The sequence below is a fragment of the Cricetulus griseus genome, chromosome 5, assembly GCF_003668045.3.
Source record: "Cricetulus griseus strain 17A/GY chromosome 5, alternate assembly CriGri-PICRH-1.0, whole genome shotgun sequence".
Lineage (NCBI taxonomy): Eukaryota > Metazoa > Chordata > Mammalia > Rodentia > Cricetidae > Cricetulus > Cricetulus griseus.
This window is the reverse complement of record NC_048598.1, coordinates 21,749,654-21,765,391: the sequence shown is the minus strand read 5'-3', so window position 1 is coordinate 21,765,391 and position 15,738 is coordinate 21,749,654. Positions and strand designations below refer to the sequence as shown.

Genomic DNA, 15,738 nt, shown 5'->3' with positions numbered 1-15,738 from the left:
GCCTCAACCCCACAGCCAACGCCAGGGCCAAGGCCCAGGCCCAGGCCAAGCACAACCGGGGCTGCGCCGCTGCGCGCCCTTCTCACCGGCGCGTCCCGCCCGCGCCTCTCGCACGCACACAGCCGGCACACAGCCCGGCCGGTGGGGCGCTCTCGCCTCCAAACCGCTGCCATCCGGCGCACCGGGACGGCCCGGGCACGCTTCGAGGGCCCCAGGGACCAGGGTAGCACCCGGGACGGCTCCGAGCCGCCAGGTCACCATCCGGACCCGCCTGGCACAGCGCTCAGGCCACGCGAGTGGCGCGCCGCCGGCTCCGACGCCCGCCGCTTCCTCGGGAGGACGGCGCGTTCCCAGGCATCCGTCGGAGCTCTGGGCAGGTGGCCGGCAAGGTACCCGAGGGCCCGGTGTCGGGAGGGCATGCCTGGCATTAGGCCGCACGAGCCCGGCTCTTGGACGCCATCCCACGGTGGGCAGAGTGGGGCCGAGGGGTCAGCGCCCCCGGGGCCGCCCATCTGGCAAAAAAGTGACAGCAGGTCTCCCCGTCGGGGAATCGAACCCCGGTCTCCCGCGTGACAGGCGGGGATACTCACCACTATACTAACGAGGACGACGACGGCGACGGCGACGGCGACGGCGACGGCGACGGCGACGGCGACGGCGACGACCAACCCGACGCCCGTCCTTCTCCGAGACCAGCCTGGCCAGGTTCGCCAGCCTCCGTCCGATCCAAACCCCCAAGCCTCCGCCACGCGGCCACAACGCCCCTCGCAACAGGACCCGGACCCTCACCACGGTGTGACCACCGCGGCGTCGCCGGCCCGCTGTTTCCTGCCCCTTGTCCCCTCCCGGGCTGCTGAGGGGCTGCTGAGCGGGTCAGTGGGAGCTGACACCAGGCTGCGGGCCTCGCCGATGGCAGCGGGAGAGGCTGAGCGCGCACGAACCCTGGGCGGCCCTGCGACGGGTGGGGCGCAGGTGGCGGGAGCCCGTGCGGGACCCCGAGCCACATCGGCTCCTACGAGCGTCGGGACGTCGTGCGAGGCCCGCGGCTCGAGCACCCAGACCAGCACACGAGACCGGCTGCCCCGTCGCGCCAGGTCGGCTATGCTCGCGCGAGCGCGTGGGCGCCTGGTGCTAGCCAGTGGAGCCGCCTGGCGGCCAGACCCTCATCAGGATGGCCGAGCGGTCTAAGGCGCTGCGTTCAGGTCGCAGTTTCCCCTGGAGGCGTGTGTTCGAATCCCACTCCTGACAACTTTTTTTTTTTTTTTTTTTTGTCAGTTGGTTTTTGGGCGTGTGTGTGTTTTGTTTTGCAACCTCCACCTGGAGAGACCGCCTCTCTCGCCTCCTTCCACAACCCCTCCCGCGCCGCCTCTCGCCTGACTCCAGTCAACCTTCCCTGACACAGCACTCCTGTGCGCGCAGGAGCGCCCTCCTCTCAACACCCACCAGCTACTACTGGAGGGGGGTTCTGATGGGGCGCCTGGTGGTCGTCTTGCTCCGCCTTGAGTCCGGGAGGGTGCGGGAAGGAGGCGGCTGGTCCTGAGCACGCTGGCAGGCGGCAAAGCCCGCCCGCCCGCCGGGTGCGAGAGCCTTTCGGGGAACCCTCGTCCACCCACGCGCGACTCCGCCCACCCTGATCGCCCAGCCCTCGCGTCCACCAGCTCTTTCTCGCCCATTCCGTTCCCTCCAAACTCGTGCGGGAGACGCCCACGGCGCCCCTGCTGTCGGGTGGGGTCGTCGAGGCCTCTGCTCTGCGCGGGTGACCGTTCCCTACGCACACCTGGCAGACGCTGGGCGCACGCACAGACACCCGGCCGGCCGCCGGGCCGCTGGCTCGCCCGCAGCGGCGGGCTTGACTTGGGGCCCTGGCGTCCGGGCGGGAGAGGCGCGGCTCACCCCGCGAGCTCACCGTCAGTGTGGACCCGGGACTCTGGTCTCCGTGTCCCTGGCGCTCCCCTGCCGGGTGTATGGAGCCGGGGCCCAGGACCTTCCTGCCAGGGCAAGAGGAGGGAGCTCTCTGGTGGTGGGACTGCCGGCGGGGAGCCCGGGCTGTGATGGCGGCCGTGGGGAACGGTGTTGTCCATGGCATGGGTGGTTCAGTGGTAGAATTCTCGCCTGCCACGCGGGAGGCCCGGGTTCGATTCCCGGCCCATGCAGAGACCAGTCCCTTTTGGTTCTGAGGCACGCATGCACACTGCAATGTCTGGCTCCACATCTCCTCCTGCCCAACCCTGGCGCGGGCTCCAGCGCCAGCTGCATTCCCGTGATCCACGGGCAGCCCACCAGTCTAGTCTCTTTGAGGTAGCCAATGCTGCATCGCACGAGCAGATTCCAAATCTTTGATACTGTTTCAAAGAACTTGGGAAATAATAGCAAGTCGTCATTTTCCGTAGGGCAATCTGATGGCTTGAGTATATATATTATCCCACAAAAATGCTCCCTTGGAGTCTAATTGTTGGAACGTTTCCAGAAATATGTGTGACCTAATTCCGTATTCATCAGTATTTAATATTGTTATAAAAGTTTGCTTTAGCAGAGCCTTGGGTGCGCACACCTTTAATCCCAGCACTTTGGAGGCAGATGAATGAGGAAATCTGTGAATTCGAGACCAGCCTGGTGTGCAAGAGCTAGTTCCAGGACAGGCTTCAAAGCCACAGATAAACCCTGTCTCTAAAAATCAATCAATCAATCAATCAATCAAGTAAATGTTTGCTTTAATTCGGCCTAGTGGAGTAACTGGGTTTTTAATTGGCCAATTTTTGGGTTAACATCAGATTGTATATCTCAGGGTTTTTTGTTTCTTTGCTTTCCCTCCTCAGCATTCAAGACTTATCCCAAGTGACTCCATATTTCATAGTCTCAGAAGCCAGGTTGTCAAAGGCTCCTTCATTGCTTGTTTAAAATTATTTCATGGTGTTAGAGCGATGGCTCATTGGTGATTAGATCTGGCTAATATCCAGAAGACTTGAGTTCAGTTACCCAAAACACACACACACACCACCACCACCACCACCACCACCACCAACAACAACAACAACAACAACAACAACAACAAAATTCTGTTAAAAAAATAAAAAAACAGGAACAACAAAAACAAAGCCAAGTTTGGTGGCTCACATCTTTAATCCCAGCGCTGAGGAGGCATAGGCAGCCAGATCTCTTTCAGTTTGAGGCCAGCCTGGTCTACATAATGTGTTCTAGGACAGCCAGAGCTACATAGTGAAACCCTTTTCAAATAAAAGAAAGAAAAAAAGAAAGAAAGTAGTCCTTTCATGGTAATGCATGCCTTTAAACGCAGCACTTGAGAGGCAGAGGCAGGCAGATCTCTCCAAGTTCGAGGCCAGCCTGGCCTACAAAGCTAACACAGTGAAACCCTGACTGGAAAAATCCAAAACAAAACAAAACACCACAGTGCATGTTAACACACTCCTTGAATAGCAGTGCTAAGAAAACTAAGACAGGAGAATTTTTCGTTTGAGAGCAGCCATAGCTCCAAGGCAAAATGTTATCTTAAACAGAAGAAAGAGGAGGGAGGGAGGGAGGGAAGAAAAGAAAGAAAGAAAGGTAGAAAGAAAGAAAGAAAGAAAGAAAGAAAGAAAGAAAGAAAGAAAGAAAACAAGAGAAAGTGTCTGGGCCTGTATATTGGAAATCTATTACATCCTGCCACAAGTTCAGAGAGCTGCATCTCCTAAGATACTAGCTTATTGGCTGCAGGATGTCCTGGCTTGCTGGTGAATGGCTCCTATCTAAATAACAATAGACTTGGGTCCAGGCGAGTTTACACTCATCCTGAAGAGTAGATAATACGAGTAGCTGTGGAGTGCCTGACGGCCAAGCAGTACTTGCAGCTACAGAGTGTCTTCAGGATTTAGGGGAATAATTGTTATCCACCCTTTACGCATAATAGAAGTCTTTTGCCATTGTCCCCACCTTTGGTTAGTTACTTAAGACAGATGCATGAATAAACTCCGTGAATTCAGTGTTAGCTGAGACTGCCCTCCTGATATGATCTTATGTCTCCATTTTTTCTTTAATGCCTATAGCTAGCCTTCCCTCATCCACATTCCCCCCACTCAGGAATGGACCCTGGGCTGTTCAGCTGGTCCGGATCATAGCCCTGCAGACAGCAGACACCAAGAGACATATGGCTCCTGATCATGGGACTAACACAGATGGCACCCTACAAGAAAGAACACCCAAACAACAATAACAAAAAGAAAAAGCAAAGGCAAAGAGAAAGCTTGGGAATAAAGCAATGACCCTAATACATGCAGACATATGCAATGTGTGTTCTCTAATTTAGCAACAGTGAACCTGTTCATATTCAATCCTGTAGACTTGAGTTCTCTTTGGGGAGAGGTAGAAGGCATCAGCTGAAGATTCTACAAGGCTGATCAGCTGATTGCTCCGTGGTTGTAGGGAGATGGAATGTTACAGTCTCAGAGCCAAATTACTTTGGGCTACTTAGGTCTCCTTAATAGCCATCCTTTGTTCACCTGTGGACACCTGCCTTTTAAGTAACAATAAAGAGCTGTTGCAAAGCTCCTAGGCAGTCAGTCCATCAGAGGCCGATTCCCCTTCAGCTCTTTACCAAAGCAGTAAAAACATCCTTCAGTGTCTCTCTTCCACCCCACCCCTGTAACTATCAATACACCGTCAAGTGAAATCCTTCACAGACCACTAGCTTCAAACCCATATACTGAGAATGTCCTCCCATAACATTCAAAACCTGTAGGAGAGTTTTTCCCCCCTTGCTCCTCCCTACCTGTGTTTGCAGCAGTACCTTTAAAGTATACCTTGGCTAATGAATTTGTTTTGTGGCTATAAAAATTTATGTAATGGTTTCCCCATTGAAACATGTTATTTGGGGCAAACTGAATCGTGTTCCCAGGTCACAGTCATTCATATTTAGTTCAGAATAAACCACTTCTTACTCCCTTTGAGCATAGAGCTGTGCTTTGCATTCCAAGTTTCAAAAGGCTCCTCTCCCATCAACTATTCTCGCCATACTCAACCTAACTTGTACAGAAAGAAGCCTCTTCACTCCCTTGCTCTGCTCTTGGGAAAAACACATGTAGGAAATACTAGCCATCCCTGACTCCACAAGTGCACATAGCATACACCCCTAATAATAATTATGCTACCAACAACAATAACAAGTAAACCAGGTGTGGTGATGCAGGCCTGTATTCTAAGTACTCGGGAGTGGAGACAGAAGAAACGGGTTCAAGCCCATCTTCCACTAGCCAGCAATATCAAGGTCTACCTAAGTCACATTTTATAGTGGACTCAGGTTTGGCTCCCACAACCCATATGGCAACTCACAACTGCTGTACCTCTGGCCTAGGAGTTAGGATTTTGTCTTCAGGCCTCTGTAGGCACTGAATTCAACAGGATGCTCATGGATTCAGGCAAACACTCACAGAAATGTTGAGAAAGAAAGAAAGGAAGAAAGATAGAAACAAACAAAGGAAGAAAGAAACAAAGAAAGAAAAAGAAGAAAAGAAAGCTCGAGGCCAGCCTGGTCTACAGAGCAATTTCCAGACAGGCTCCAAAGCTACACAGAGAAACCCTGTCTTGAAAATAAATAAATAAATAAATAAATGCTATTAAAGTAAAAGGAAGAGCCAGGCGGTGGTGGTGCACGCCTTTAATCCCAGCACTCGGGAGGCAGAGGCAAGTGGATCTCTGTGAGTTTGAGACCAGCCTGGTCTACAAGAGCTAGTTCCAGGACAGCCTCCAAGCCACAGAGAAACCCTGTCTCGAAAAACAAAAAAAAAAAAAAAAAAAAAAAAAAAAAGTAAGTAATTAAAAGGAGAAAAAAAGGGAGTGGTGGGAAATGAAGGAAGGGAGCAATGAGGAGTTGAAGCAACTTCAAGCTGAGTTCTTGAGAACTGGAAACCAGGCAGGGGGATCTTAAGTGTGAAGCCAGTCTTTGCTACATAGTTTGAAGCCAATCTGGACAACTCTGTGAGATGCTATCTCAAAAATTTGAAAAGAACAGGGTTTGTAGCTAACATCTCAAGCACTTGTCCAACATTCCCAAGCCCTAGGCACAACCTTGGACAAAACCACCCACACACAAAAAGCCAAACATGAATAAAGTTCAGCAATTAGGTACAAAATCAGAAATTTAGTGTGTAAAGACTAGTATCAGAGACCAGTAAGAAAAAATACTTCTATATTCCAAATAAAGGTGGAAACACTGGATAGCTATCTTACAGCTAACCATTCTAACCATTTAATTAGATAATCTGAATAAAGCACTGTACCAAATATAGAAATAAAATTGTAAAGCACCTAGAAAAAGGTTCAACATGAAGTGTAATGTTCTTTTAGCGATGACTGAAAAAAAATAGACACATAAACTTACGGTGAGGGTGACAGGTAATGCAGAAAGAGAGAGAGAAAGAAAGAAAGAAAGAAAGAAAGAAAGAAAGAAAGAAAGGAAGGAAGGAAGGAAGGAAGGAAGCTACAATGAAGTAAGGCTTGAGTTAAAAAAAGGACTCGGGGATGTACTTTATAATTTCAGGATGTACTTTAATGGCACCGCTTGCGTAGCACTCGACAAGAAAAAGAAGAGGAACTGAGGAGAGGGGCTGGGGAGAGAGAAGAGAAGAGAGCTAGTTTTGGTGCATATAAACTTTGATATTTATGTCTAGACAGGAAGAGAAAAATACCTGAAACCAGCAAATTGCTAACCGGACAAGAATGAATAAAATGTACCGAAGGAAAGGATAAAGCTGTCAGGAGTGGGATTCGAACCCACGCCTCCAGGGGAGACTGCGACCTGAACGCAGCGCCTTAGACCGCTCGGCCATCCTGACTGTTGTTGCAGAAACACGATAGCGCGTTTGGCAGGGACAACTTGAACCCACGCGCTCATCTTTTGAGGGTTGGATCGGGGAACTGGGACATCTGGACTCCAGATTGAAGCTGTGGACCATTCCACAGAAAAGCAGCAATCGAGTGGCCATGATGCTCCAGGTCCGCAGATCTCTGGTCTTTACCCAGCCGGGTTGCGTCCCACCATCTTTGGTGTAGTAACCAGCGCAGCAACAATGCATGCCTGACAGCCCGCGCCTCTTCTCCGGAGAAGGGTGTGTGTGTCAATTACTGGGTGACTGTGTGGTTACCGGCGTGTCCCGGTCCTGTTGCGAGGGCCGTTGTGGCCGCGTGGCGGAGGCTTGGGGGTTTGGATCGGACGGAGGCTGGCGAACCTGGCCAGGCTGGTCTCGGAGAAGGACGGGCGTCGGGGTGGTCGTCGTGGTTGCCGTCGCCGTCGTCGTCCTCGTTAGTATAGTGGTGAGTATCCCCGCCTGTCACGCGGGAGACCGGGGTTCGATTCCCCGACGGGGAGACCTGCTGTCACTTTTTTGCCAGATGGGCGGCCCCGGGGGCGCTGACCCCTCGGCCCCACTCTGCCCACCGTGGGATGGCGTCCAAGAGCCGGGCTCGTGCGGCCTAATGCCAGGCATGCCCTCCCGCCCTCGGGCCCTCTGGTACCTCGCCGGCCACCTGCCCAGAGCTCCGACGGATGCCTGGGAACGCGCCGTCCTCCCGAGGAAGCGGCGGGCGTCGGAGCCGGCGGCGCGCCACTCGCGTGGCCTGAGCGCTGTGCCAGGCGGGTCCGGATGGTGACCTGGCGGCTCGGAGCCGTCCCGGGTGCTACCCTGGTCCCTGGGGCCCTCGAAGCGTGCCCGGGCCGTCCCGGTGCGCCGGATGGCAGCGGTTTGGAGGCGAGAGCGCCCCACCGGCCGGGCTGTGTGCCGGGCTGTGTGCGTGCGAGAGGCGCGGGCGGGACGCGCCGGTGAGAAGGGCGCGCAGCGGCGCAGCCCCGGTTGTGCTTGGCCTGGGCCTGGGCCTGGGCCTTGGCCCTGGCGTTGGCTGTGGGGTTGAGGCCGCGGTGGAGCCGCTGCAGGGAGTTAGTTGGTGCGCGGCCACTGGCTGGTGGCAGTCCCCGGCGTGGTGTGCGTGGCGTCTTTGGTACACAGCGTTGGTGGTATAGTGGTGAGCATAGCTGCCTTCCAAGCAGTTGACCCGGGTTCGATTCCCGGCCAACGCAGCCTGTTCATGTTTTGCCAGGGTTCAGGGCCGAGGGTGGCCAGCCTGGAACCTCTCACCTTACCTTGTCCAGGAGACCGACCTACCTTCCTACCTACCTACCTACCGCCAGCCCTCCCCAAAGAAGGAGGCGGTAGGCGTTTTGAGGCTGTGGGGAGTAGAATTGTTAGGAAGGCTGTCTTTGCGCGGCGGTTGCTTGTGGCTGGCCATGAAACAGCCAAATTCATATAATGAATGTCTATTTCCAAGTAGAATGCTTTATGCAAAGCCAGCTATTAGCACTCCCTGGTGGTCTAGTGGTTAGGATTCGGCGCTCTCACCGCCGCGGCCCGGGTTCGATTCCCGGTCAGGGAAGTTGTGTTTTTGTATTCTAGTGTTTAACTATTGTGTCCTAGTATCGTTCATAAAACTGTTTTCCCAAATGGTCTTCGTGCTGCCCAGCACCCCCTCACCATACACCGTACATTTTTCTTTGCCTCTGCATTCCTGTACACTTTAACCCACTTCTTCTCACTGTTCTTCTGGTTCCTGCTCTTTCCGAAGCTCCGAAATTTAAAACTGCACATATCCGTTTTTCTGCCTCCTTTGGTGCCCAGTCGACACACCGTCGGCATCACACGCTGCACACACACACACACACACGCACGCACGCACGCACGCACGCACGCACACACACACACACACACACACACAGCACGCAGAGAGTCCAGGATCACCTGACCACATTGCCCGTTCTTGGGTCTGAAAGAATTTCCCTAGACTGCCTCACCTGCTCCTGACGAGCTTTCGTGTCATCCTCTTGGATGCTGCAACCCAAAGCCTATATCCTTGGACAGGCGGGTTGTTGATTTGAGTCTTCTGGATTCTTGATCCTTGAACTCAGGCTGAGTGACTCTAGCTCCTTTACAAAACTCAGGGGATCTCGGTGATTGTGATACAGAGGACTGAAAACATAGCTTGTGGTAACTGTACCCAGATGCCCAGGACAGACATTTTCCAAGATCATTTTATCATTTGAACATTTCACCCCTTCGGGTGGACATCCTCGGTGTCTCTAATCAGGAACCTCTGAGTAACTGGTGGGAACTAGGGCTTGAATCTCAGAAGTCTTTGTGGAATTTTCCATAGTAGACGAAAACTCCAAATGACGAATGGCTTTGGGACTCTTAAAAGCCAAAGACAATTATATCCATCACTAAAACCTTTTCTTTTTCTTTCTTTTCTTTTTACTTTTCGGTTTTTCGAGACAGGGTTTCTCTGTGTAACGGCTGTGGCTGTTCTGGAATTCACTTTGTAGACCAGGCTGCTAAAACCTTTTCTGATTCAGAGTGTCTGGCAGAGGACTGAAGATGTAACTGATCAGTAGAACATTAAAAAACAAAAACAAAACAAAACAAAAACTTGAGCAAGGCTTTGGGGTTGATCTGAAGTATTTATAAATTTGTGACTCTCTCTGGAGAGTCCCAGCCCACCGTAAATTAAAAAGAAACTTTTTAATTTACAGTGGAGCTAGCCTAGAACCCTGCCTTAGCCTCCAAAGTGCTAGGAATGACTGTGTGGGACTGGTCGATCGGGATGAGGATTGTGTGTTCAACCTGCCCGATCTCTTTCAGAAGTTCTCAGAAGAGCCTGTAGGTTAAGTTGGAGGGAGACCTTAGCGCTGAGCATCAGATAAACCGAAAGTTGACAATAAACTAGAGGAATGGGCCGGCTTCTGCAAAACCGACCCAGAGGAAAAGCCGACAAAGCGGCTGGTCGGATGCAGCTGTGCCATGATTAAGTGCTAAGGCAAAGAATGTCATCGAAGAGCATTTTAAACGAAAGAAATGAACAAATAAACATTTTTTGTTTGTTTGTTATTTTATTTTATTTTGCTTATATATGTATATATTTATATTTATATAAAAAGAGCAATAATGGCAATATGTTATGCATCAATAGCAGCAACAGCTTTTCCAGGTTATGCAGTACTTTGAACAAAATTGTAGAGACATCCAGCACACTCCATTTAAAAAAACAAAAAACAAACAAAAACAAAAAACCAAACAAACAACAACAACAAAAAAGTAAAAAACAAAATCCCAGAAGACAGCACAGTTCTGTTACCCTTGTACTTGGCAACATTTTTTTTTTTTTAATTAGTTTCTCAGTCATCATCTGGGAGGAAACCAATCTGAGCAACATCATTAAAAACAGCTCTCTGATAAAGCATGGTCACTACTATGTATCATAAAGCAGGTCCACATATGAGTGAGTACAACAAATAAACATTTTAACTCATAAAAAAAAGCTGAACAGAAAAGCCTGAAAATGCTTTATACTTAGGTTCAGGACAAATGTAAGGTGCTTTTTCATTGTTTCGGGCATGAGCGTGCGCCCTTCCAGCCAAGGCCCTCACCTGAGTGGCTTCCTGCCTGAAGACTCCAGTCCCGGGACACAACAGATGCTAGGCGCCAGGGGGTGCCCTTGACTCATCAACCAGGCATTCCTGGAGATCCTCGGGTTCGGGAAAACTATGGGTGTTTACGGAAGCCTAGAACTCTTTTCATGGCCTCAGGATCATGGCTGGAATCTTAATCTTACTGGCACTTTTCTTCGGAGATACCAATGTATATCCATGGAAGAATGTCATCTAGCCTCAGAGTGGAACTGCCTGATTCCAGGAATTGATTGACTAAGTTCAATTTAAGAACCAGATCCAGAAAGAAAAAAAAAAAAATTAGATTCACGCCCCAAATGTAGTTTGCTTAAAAGACATCATGGAGCAGCTAGTTTCCGTAGTGTAGTGGTTATCACGTTCGCCTCACACGCGAAAGGTCCCCGGTTCGAAACCGGGCGGAAACATAAGTTTTTCATTCTTTGTCTTTTCGTTCCTATAGAAACATCCAAAGAAGTGAAAAGGCTCGGAAAAACGCAAGCAATTCACAGTGAAATCCCATGTCCCCGGGGTCCTACGAGGATTGGAACAGCGCAGTCACAATTTCACGAGCGAAGGCAGAGTGGCGGCCATGAGCTGGTCCTTTCAGGGCAGTGACACTTAGGATGGATTTTGTTTCTGCAGCGAGAGATAGTGTCTTCCAGGAGGCACTGTGGACACATTGAGAGCCAGAAATGGCTGCTCAGTGAGTGGAGTAGTCAGTCGTGTCTTCTGTCCCCGAAGGGCTCTGGTTTCTTGTTCATGTTCCTTTCCGCTAGCGTTTATAACCAGTACTGAGATCCAAACCCCCTCCCCGTCCTTTTTTTAAATCTTGCTTTATAATGCCTATCTTTAACCTTCATATAGCAGAGATGCTCCCATTTCCATTTACGCCTGTCTTTGGTTTTGCTTGTTGATTTAATGTCGCCGTCCAGTTCTTGGACATGAAAATTATTCTTCCTTTCTCCCTCTTCACAGTCTCTTTCCACGAGGAATCTTAAGGTACTTGATTCTAAACCAGTTTGAAACAACATATTCCCTTTTCATTAAACAATTATTTTTTAGGGACAGAAGGAAAATAATTGGTTCAGCTGTCAAGAGCTCTTGCAGAGGACCCCTGTGGGTCCATCACCAACACCAGCTGGCTCACAACCACCCTGGAACTCCAGCTCCTGAGGATTTGACATCTTCTGTCCTGCAGATAGGTGGTATACATACATACACAGAAAAATAAGTTTATGGAGCTGGGTGCTGGTGTCTCATGCCTTTAATCCCAGCACTCGGGAGACAGAGGCAGGCAGACCTCTAAATTCTACACAGTGAGTCCCAGGACAGCCAGGGCTACACAGAAAAACTCTGTCGAAATAATAATAATGTTTATGAAAAAATAATCCCCATGGCTAGAGAGAGGGGGCAGTCAGTAAAGTGCTTGCTTTGTAAGTATGAACACCCAAGTTCAGATTCCTAGCTCTCACTAAGAAAGCCAGAACTCTCAGCCGGGAGCTCCAGCATGGTTGCTTTTGCAAGCAGCTCTAGTTACTAGCTGCTGCATGGTGTTTGTTCTTTTCTGTGGAAGCCTCACTCAGGAAGACAGCCTGCTACCAACTTTGGGTTGGGAGCTCTGGCTGCCTCAATAAGACTTCCCTAATCCCTTTTATTTATTTTTAATGCATATAGGTGTTTTGCTTGAATATATGTCAGGGCCCTCAGAGGCCAGAAGACGAAGGCACTGAATACTTGGAAACTGGAGTTAAAGACACTGGAGCCGCCATGTGGGTTCTGGGAACAGAACCCAGTTCCACAGAAGGGCAACCAGGCAAACAGTGCTCTTAATATACTGGCCTTGAAATCAAGGTGATACTCCTGCCTCAGCTACCTGCTTTTTGTTTTGTATATCTTTTTAAAATTATTTATTTAAAGCAAATAATGTGATGGCCTCCTCTTATCATCAGGGCAAAACATTCCAGAACACAGTGAAAACCTCATCCGGGTGATCAGAAAGAACTCACCATTGTGCTGGCATTCTGAGTCTGCTCATCTCCAGGAGTTCCACTCAGGATGGATGAGGATTGAGCTGCGACCATACACTAACCTCTAACTGGACCCTCACCTTGACCCATAGTGTTAAGCAAAATAGCATCACCCAATGTATCCACGTATTAAGCCAAGAATATGTTGCCTCATGTTGTACCATGGGTTGGATATGTTTTAAGTATATCCCCCCAAATGTTTGTGTGCTAGAAGCTTGGTGCCCATTGTGGCTCTATTGAGAAGATAGCAATATAAGAAGTAGCCCTGATGGGGCTAGAGAGATGACTCTGTGGTTAAAAGCTGCTCTTCCAGATGACCCCAGTATCCAGAATGAAACGCATCCCACCCCTTCTTTTAGCTTCTCTGAGCACCAGACACCCAGCATGGTGCACAGACATATACATACAGGCAAAACACCAGTACACATAAAAATAAATTAAAAATAAAAGTAGGGTCCAGTGAGTTAATCCAGGCATCACCACTACATTCCTGCTCGTATGTTGGAGCACCCAAGACAAACACACACAGGGCTAGTGCTCGTGCTGCTGGAAGGTGTCCAGATCATTGCAGTTGCTTTCATTATGAATGTAGCTCTTATGATAAAGTTGGGTTTGTTGTTCTTGTTGTTTGTTCGTTTGTTTTAAGTCTGGTCCCTCAATTCTCTCGGCTTCTGATCAGCGGGTCTCTCCACCTGTCTCCTCTCACCATGAGATCCTCACCAGACAACTGACACATGACAGCACTTGATACTGAGCCTTTGGCCTCCAATCGAAAGCTAAATGAACTCGGTTTTGTACCCGTTACGGTATTTTCTTATATTAACAGACAATGTAATAATAATACACATAGAACTTGAGTGCTACCTGCCTGTACTTGCTCCCGGGCTTTCGAGATCCAGATCACCTCGCCAGAATGTCTCAGGCTGAATTTGACAAAGCTGCTGAGGAGGTGAAGCGCCTGGAGACCCAGCCAACTGACGAAGAGATGCTCTTCATCTACAGCCACTTCAAACAAGCCACCGTGGGCGATGTAAATACAGATCGATCGGCCCGGGCTTTTGGCCCTCAACGGCAAGGCCAAATGGGATTCCTGGAATAAACTTAAAGGAACTTCAAAGGAAAGTGCCATGAAAACCTATGTGGAGAAAGTGGAAGAGCTGAAGAAGAAATATGTAATATAATAGACCAGATTTGGTGGCCAGCCGCACATGTGACCCGTGAGGACATAATGCCTTGTTTTTTTCTAATGTAGATGATATGGTTCTGATAAATTAGAGCCAGAATTAATCGCTGATCCTCCTCCCTGTGTAGTTTTTACTTGAAAAATCAATTAAAAGTACATTTGTTACTTTAAAAATAATAATAATACACATAGCATGGAGTCCAGACTGAGGTGGAAGATTTATCGAGGCTGGTTTGTACAGATAGACCTATCTCACAGGAAGAAAGCAAGTTCGCGTTTGCAACACTGGTTACAAAGGAAGCCAACCGAAAACAGAGGGATGTCGTGTGTGGTGGCTTCCCAGATAATTTGGGGCTGGCCTGGGTTGCAAAGCATTTCTAGAAAACATGAGACCAAACTGCGGACCTGGGGCCTTGCAGACTTTTGGCCCATCCCAAGCTTCGGGTTCCTTCTGGGGCGGGGCGGGGCGGGGAAGGGGGGGGGACCGCCACGCCGTGTCCCCTGGCCGTCCTGCCTTCTTGCCCGGTCCCACGGTCTCAATAGAGCTTTCCGGGTAGTCCAGCGTGAGTCACGGGAAGGGGGGGAGGAGTGGGGGCTGAGCTCATTTCTGGACAGTGGGGGCCGGATGTGACTCTCAGGGGCCACACATTTGCAGGAGGAGAGAGGGGCAGAGAAATGGCAGGCCCAACCCTCTCTGTAGCAGGGCTGTGGCCAGGAGAACCACAAGAGCTCCCAAGGGAAATGGGTGCTTTTGTTCCAACTGAGTTCCTGTCACTCCAGCTTAATCCTCCACCCCAACCCCCGCCACAGGTTTCATCTGTGTAGCCTTGAAGACCAGGCTGGCCTCAGAAATCCATTAGCCTGAGTGTTGTGATTGCAGTGGTGCACCCCACCCCCAACCCCTGCCTGGCCCAACAGTTCCACAGTTAACTTAGGAAGATTGCCGTTCATTAAGTAACTTTCAAAGTTTGTTTTTGTTGTTTTGTTTTGTTTTTGTCTTTTGAGAAAGGGTTTCTCTGTGCTCTACAGACCAGGCTGGCCTCAAACTCAGAGATTTGCTTGCCTCTGCCTCCCCCAAGTGCTGGGATTAAAGGTGTGCACCACCACAACTGAACTTCTAGAATCTTTAATTCACTAATGTGAACTTTGAAATCATAATTGTTCGTTTCGCATTTACTTTGCATCAAGCTACTTTACAGTGCCATCAAATCCTTGTAATCATGGATTTAACCAGCATCATCAAACATTACAAGTCAGGGAAAGTTATAGACATACTTGTGATCCCATCCTATTAAGTGATGGGCCTAGATCCAAACCCTGGCCATTTACACTGATGTCCACAAGCTCCTTTTACACAGGAACTTTACTTAAAACAGCAGTTCTCAACCCATAGGTCTTGACCCCTCTGGGGGTCGAATGACCCTTTCACTGGGGTCCCATATCAGATATCCTGCATATCAGACATTTATATTACAACTTATGACAGTAGCAAAGTTATAATTATGAAGTAGCAAAGAATATAATTTTATGGTTGGGGGTCACCACACCAGGAGGAACTGTATTTTAGAGTTGCAGCATTAGGAAGGTTGAGAACCACTGATTTCAAATCTATTCTACACAGCTGGTGGTACACACCTTTAATTCCAGCACTTGGGAGGCAGAGGCTGGTGCCTCTGTGAGTTCCAGGTCAACCTGGGCTACATAGCAAGCTCCAGTAGCCAGGACTAGGGAGACCCTGTTTTCACAGAGAGGTGAGAGAGTAAAGAAACTAAGAAGTCCATGTGTCAAGAGGATAGGAAGACAGAAACTTAAGGGGATATGGGAAAGGAGCCCCTCACATCAGGGTCAGGCTGAAGAAATCTCTGGCCAATTGAGAATCAAGAACTGTAGGGCTGGGCATGGGGTCATGTGCATTTGATCCCAGCATTCAGGAGGCAGAGGTATGTGAATCTCTGTAAATTCAAGGCCAGCCTGGTCTATATGGTGAGTTTCTGGATGGCTGGAGCTACTTAATAGAAAGAACCTATCTTAAAAAAAGAAAAAGAAAA

The 15,738-nt window shown here is 49.7% G+C and overlaps 8 non-coding genes and 1 pseudogene across 8 annotated transcripts; 7 read left to right on the top strand and 2 right to left on the bottom strand.

Annotated features, from left to right (window-relative positions):
• Nucleotides 1–535: 535 nt before the first annotated feature.
• Nucleotides 536–607, bottom strand: Trnad-guc. The gene has a single exon. It is a non-coding gene; the product is annotated as a tRNA-Asp (tRNA).
• Nucleotides 608–1,165: 558 nt separating this feature from the next.
• Trnal-cag lies at nt 1,166–1,248 on the top strand. The gene has a single exon. It is a non-coding gene; the product is annotated as a tRNA-Leu (tRNA).
• Nucleotides 1,249–2,082: 834 nt separating this feature from the next.
• On the top strand, nt 2,083–2,153 carry Trnag-gcc. Its single transcript has one exon. It is a non-coding gene; the product is annotated as a tRNA-Gly (tRNA).
• A 4,588-nt stretch (nt 2,154–6,741) lies between these two features.
• On the bottom strand, nt 6,742–6,824 carry Trnal-cag. Its single transcript has one exon. It is a non-coding gene; the product is annotated as a tRNA-Leu (tRNA).
• A 338-nt stretch (nt 6,825–7,162) lies between these two features.
• LOC103164124 lies at nt 7,163–13,899 on the top strand (annotated as a pseudogene).
• On the top strand, nt 7,286–7,357 carry Trnad-guc. Its single transcript has one exon. It is a non-coding gene; the product is annotated as a tRNA-Asp (tRNA).
• Nucleotides 7,991–8,062, top strand: Trnag-ucc. The gene has a single exon. It is a non-coding gene; the product is annotated as a tRNA-Gly (tRNA).
• On the top strand, nt 8,344–8,415 carry Trnae-cuc. Its single transcript has one exon. It is a non-coding gene; the product is annotated as a tRNA-Glu (tRNA).
• On the top strand, nt 10,833–10,905 carry Trnav-cac. The gene has a single exon. It is a non-coding gene; the product is annotated as a tRNA-Val (tRNA).
• Nucleotides 13,900–15,738: the final 1,839 nt, after the last annotated feature.